Source organism: Tachyglossus aculeatus, chromosome 8 (assembly GCF_015852505.1).
Source record: "Tachyglossus aculeatus isolate mTacAcu1 chromosome 8, mTacAcu1.pri, whole genome shotgun sequence".
Lineage (NCBI taxonomy): Eukaryota > Metazoa > Chordata > Mammalia > Monotremata > Tachyglossidae > Tachyglossus > Tachyglossus aculeatus.
Genome location: NC_052073.1, coordinates 6636635 through 6642634, shown reverse-complemented (window position 1 = coordinate 6642634; position 6000 = coordinate 6636635).

The following is a 6000-nucleotide window of genomic DNA, read 5'->3' as shown; positions in this document are numbered from 1 at the left end:
CCTTTGGGAAGGGCTGGAGCCATTTCCCCTGGGAAGCCCCAAGCAGAATTCCTTCCCAGAAGGAAGGGCTTTGGGGAAAGAGCTGGGATTTCTGCGTTAACTCACCCTGTTGGAAGGCCCAGTTCTGGCTGGGCTCAAGGCCCTTGCTCTGGGGGCGTTGGGAGATTCCTGTCCACATTCCTGGGACTTGAGCCTCAGAGCCAAGCCCCAGACGCCAGTGTCCTGGGAAGGAATCTAACAATAATAGTAGTTATAATAATCACTGCGGTACCTGTTAAGAGCTTAATATATGCCCAGTACTGTACTAAGCGGTGGAGAAGATACACGAACATCAGGGCGGACTCAAACCCTGTCTCACAGGGTTCACAGTCTAAAGGGGAGGGAGATCTGGTATTTTAGTCCCAGTTAGCCCCATTTTGTCACCTTACCCCCTCCTGTCTCACCTCGTTACTCTCCTACTCCAACCCAGCCCACTCATTTTGCTCCTCTAATGGCAGCCTTCTCACTGTCCCTCCATCTTGTCTATCTCACCACTGACCACTCGCCTGTATCCTGTCACTGGCCTGGAACCTTACCCTTCTCGTTCAAGCTGTCATCCTATCCCGTCTGGACTACTGCATCAGCCTTCTCTCTGATCTCCTGTCCTTGTGTCTCTCTCCACTTCAATCCATACTTCATGCTGCTGCCCGGATTGTCTTTGTCCAGAAACGCTCTGGGCATGCTGCTCCCCTTCTCAAAAATCTCCAGTGGCTACCAATCAATCTGCGCATCAGGAAGAAACTCCTCACCCTGGGCTTCAAGGCTGTCCATCCCCTGGCCCCCTCCTACCTCACCTCCCTTCTCTCCCTCTACAGCCCAGCCCGCACCCTCCGCTCCTCTGCCGCCGCTAACCTCCTCACCGTACCTCGTTCTCACCTGTCCCGCCGTCGACCCCCGGCCCACGTCATCCCCCGGGCCTGGAATGCCCTCCCTCTGCCCATCCGCCAAGCTAGCTCTCTTCCTCCCTTCAAGGCCCTACTGAGAGCTCACCTCCTCCAGGAGGCCTTCCCAGACTGAGCCCCTTCCTTCCTCTCCCCCTCGTCCCCTTCTCCATCCCCCCATCTTACCTCCTTCCCTTCCCCACTGCACCTGTATATATGTATATATGTTTGTACATATTTGTTACTCTATTTATTTATTTATTTTACTTGTACGTATCTATTCTATTTATTTTATTTTATTGGTATGTTTGGTTTTGTTCTCTGTCTCCCCCTTTTAGACTGTGAGCCCACTGTTGGGTAGGGATGGTCTCTATATGTTGCCAACTTGTACTTCCCAAGCACTCAGTACAGTGCTCTGCACACAGTAAGCGCTCAATAAATATGATTGATGATGATGATGATGGAACGGCCTCCCTTCTCATATCTGACAGATAATTGCTCACCCCCACTTCAAACCCTGATTAAAGGCCCATCTCCTCCAAGACGCCTTCCCTAACTAAGCCCTCCTCTCCTCTTTTCCCACTACTTTCTGCGTCACCCTGACTTGCTCCCCTCTTTCATCCTCCCTTCCAGCACATAATAATAATAATAATAATGGCATTTATTAAGCGCTTACTATGTGCAAAGCACTGTTCTAAGTGCTGGGGAGGTTACAAGGTGATCAGGTTCCTAACGGCTTTGCCACTCCATGGGAGATTCGTGAATAGATATGAAAAGCTGGAAAGGTCATTGGGGATTAGGTTGAGCCTGATCATATACATTAAGTGGAAAATGTCCTTAGCCCATGTTAACTCAATACATTTCAGCTTTTATACCAAAATCATGAAATGTTTCTCTTGAGTGTCTCTCCGGCTGGGTTATTGCATCACGTTATTGATTAGACACTTTGTTTCACCTCTTCAGTCCTTGACCTCAAATGTGCTGTTTTCCATACGTTATTGCTAATACTAATAATAATGATATTTATTAAGCGTTTCCTATGTTCCAAGAACTGTAATAATAATGATGGTATTTGTTAAGCGCTTACTATGTGCAAAGCACCGTTCTAAGTGCTGGGGAGGTTACAAGATGATCAGGTTGTCCCACGGGGGACTCACAGTCTTCATCCCCATTTTCCAGATGAGGGAACTGAGGCCCAGAGAAGTTAAGTGACTTGCCCAAAGTCACACAGCTGACAATTGGAGGAGTACAGTATAAAAGAATGGTAAACGCACTCCCCACCCACGATGAATTTCTAGACTGTGAGCCCACTGTTGGGTAGGGACCATCTCTATATGTTGCCAACTTGTACTTCCCAAGAGCTTAGTACAGTGCTCTGCACACTGTAAGTGCTCAATAAATACAATTGATTGATTGACTGATTGAACTTACAGTCTAGAGGGGGAGACAGCTATTAAAATTAATAAATAAATTACAGATATAATAATAATAATTATGGTATTTGGTAAGTACTTACTATGTGCTGAGCACTGTTTTAAGTGCTGAGGAAGACGCAAGGTAATGAGGTTGTCCCACGTGGGGCTCACAGTCTTAATCCCCATTTTACAGATGAGGTAACTGAGGCACAGAGAAATGAAGTGACTTACCCAAAGTCACACAGCTGACAATTGGTGGAGTACAGTATAAGAGAATGGTAAATACACTCCCCGCCCAAGATGAATTTCTAGACTGTGAGCCCACTGTTGGGTAGAGACCGTCTCTATATGTTGCCAACTTGTACTTCCCAAGTGCTTAGTACAGTGCTCTGCACACAGTAAGCGCTCAATAAATACGATTGATTGATTGATTGATTGATTGATTGATTGAACTTACAGTCTAGAGGGGGAGACAGCTATTAAAATAAATAAATAATTACAGATATAATAATAATAATTATGGTATTTGGTAAGCACTTACTATGTGCCGAGCACTGTTTTAAGTGCTGAGGAAGACACAATCAATCGATCAATCAATCGTATTTATTGAGTGCTTACTGTGTGCAGAGCACTGTACTAAGCGCTTGGAAAGTACAAGTTGGCAACATATAGAGATGGTCTCTACCCAACAGTGGGCTCACAGTCTAAAAGGGGGAGACAGAGAACAAAACCAAACATCCTAACAAAATAAAATAAATAGACTAGATATGTACAAGCAAAATAAATAAATAAATAAATAGAGTAATAAATATGTACAGACATATATACAGGTGCTGTGGGGAAGGGAAGGAGGTAAGATGAGGGGGATGGAGAGGGGGACGAGGGGGAGAGGAAGGAAGGGGGCTCACAGTCTTAATCCCCATTTTACAGATGAGGTAACTGAGGCACAGAGAAATGAAGTGACTTGCCCAAAGTCACACAGCTGACAAGTGTGACAAGAACCCACGACCTCTGACTCCAAAGCCTGGGCTCTTTCCACTGAGCCACGCTGCTTCTCGTGTCTGTATATAAGTGCCATGGGATGAGGGTGAGGAGAATAAAGGGTGTAAATCTAAGTACGAGGACGATGAAGAAAGGAGGGGGAGAAGAGGAAATGGGGGCCTAGTCAGGGAAGACCTCTTGGAAGAGATGTGCCTCTAACAAGGCTTTGAAGTGGGAGAGAGTGATTGTCAAATATAAAGAGAAACACAATTATCATCATGACTACCCAAACTTTCTACCCGGGCGACGCTCAAAAAACCAATTTGAGTTTGACTTCCTTTCCTCTCCACTGTCTTCCCAGAGGGGTACGTCTGACAGGGAGGTCAACAGCTGGATGGTGGACTGGAAGAAAGAGGAGGAGAAGCCAGCCCCCAAACAAAATGAGGTAACTGAGGCACAGAGAAGTTGTGACTTTCCCAGGGTCACACGCTGATAAGTGGCGGAGTCGGGATTAGAGCCCACGACCTCTGACTCCCAAGCCCGGGCTCTTTCCACTAAGTTGCTTCTCCATCACCCCAGTATAGCGCCCCAGCGCTTAGTATAGTGCCCTAGTACTTAGTACAGTGCCTGGCACAGAGGAAGTACTTAACAAATACCATAATTATTCATTATTAATCATCATCATCATCAATCGTATTTATTGAGCGCTTACTGTGTGCAGAGCACTGGACTAAGCGCTTGGGAAGTACAAGTTGGCAACATATAGAGACAGTCCCTACCCAGTAGTGGGCTCACAGTCTAAAAGGGGGAGACAGAGAACAAAACCAAACATACTAACAAAATAAAATAAATAGAATAGATATGTACAAGTAAAATAAATGAATAGAGTAATAAATATGTATAAATTATGTACTAATATTATGTATTATGTACAACATTATGTATAACATTATGTATAATATTATGTATTAATATTAATATTAATATTAAAGTTATGTATTAATAATAATAATGGCATTTGCTAAGCGCTTACTATGTGCAAAGCACTGTTCTAAGCACTGGGGAGGTTATAAGGTGAGCAGGTTGTCCCATGGGGGGCTCACAGTCTTCATCCTCATTTTACAGATGGGGTAACTGAGGCCCAGAGAAGTGAAGTGACTTGTCCAAAGTCACACAGCTGACAGTTGGTGGAGCTGGAATTTGAACCCATGACCTCTGGCTCCAAAGCCCGGGCTCTTTCCATTGAGCTACGCTGCTTCTCTATTATTGAGGAATATTTATTCTATTCTATTTATTCTATTTTGTTAATATGTCTTATATTGTTGTCCATCTCCCCCTTCTAGGCTGTGAGCCCACTGTTGGGTAGGGACCATCTCTATATGTTGCCAACTTGGACTTCCCAAGCGCTTAGTCCAGTGCTCTGCACACAGTAAGCGCTCAATAAATACGATTGAATGAATAAATGAACCCAGTCTCAGTCGGGTTCCCAGAAGCCTCTGGGGCCGGTGGAAACCAGGAGAAAGTGACTGTCACATGTTGGTTGCTAGTAGCAACGAGGGATGTTTTGTGCTGGTTTTCTCGCCTCTGGGATACAGCCTTCCAAAATCGCCGCCAGGAAACCGGGGTGAGTGCCGAGATCAAGAGGTTACGAATGAAGGGGCTGAGGGGAGGGAAGAAGCTTTTCCTAGTTTACCAACCGAGCTATTGTGTCTGCTCCCACCATCATCATCAATCGTATTTATTGAGCGCTTACTATGTGCAGAGCACTGTACTAAGCGCTTGGGAAGTACAAATTGGCAACATATAGAGACAGTCCCTACCCAACAGTGGGCTCACAGCCTAAAAGTGGGCTCACACCATGCAATGGAGTGGACCAGAGAATCCCACTCATGTTGACTCTGACACTCTGATGCAGACCAGCAGAGAGAGGGAGAGAGAGGAATAGAAAGATAGTGTGAGAGAGAGAAAGAGAGTGAGAGAGAGAAAGAGAGTGAGAGAGAAGGGCAGAGGGTGAAAAAGAGAGTGTGGCAGAGAGTGAGAAAGAGAGCATGTCAAAGAGAGAGAGAGTGAGGGTGAGAGAGAGGGATAGATAGTGAGACAGAGAAAGGGATGGAAAGTGAGAAAACAGTGGTCTAGAGAAAGAGAATAGAGAGCAAAGGGAAAAGCAAGGGATAAAGAATGAGAGAGAAAGAAAGTGATGCAGAGTGAGAAAGATAGAGAGTGAGAGAGTGGGATAAAGAGGAATAGAGAGCAAGGGAAAAGAAAGGGATAGAAAGTGAGAGAGAAAGAGAGAGGGATGGAAAGAGTGAGAGAAAGAGGGATAGAGAGAGAGGGGAATAGAGAGAGTAAGAGAGAAAGGGAGAGAGGGATAGAGAGTGAGAGAGGGGAATTGAGAGAAAGAAGGATAAAAAGAGTGAGAAAAAGAGATAGAGAGGAATAGAGAGAAGGAGGGGTAGAGTAAGAGACAGAGGGATAGAGAGTGAGAGAGAAAGAGAGGGATAGAGAGAGAAAGAAAGAGTGAGTGATAGAGAAAGAGAGGGACAGAGAGTGAGAGAGACAGAGGGATAGTGAGAGAGAAAGAGACAGGAATAGAGAGAGAGGAATAGAGAGAAGAGAGGGATAGAGAGAGAGAAAGAGAGAGTGATAGAGAAAGAGAGGGACGGAGAGTGAGAGAAAGAGACAGA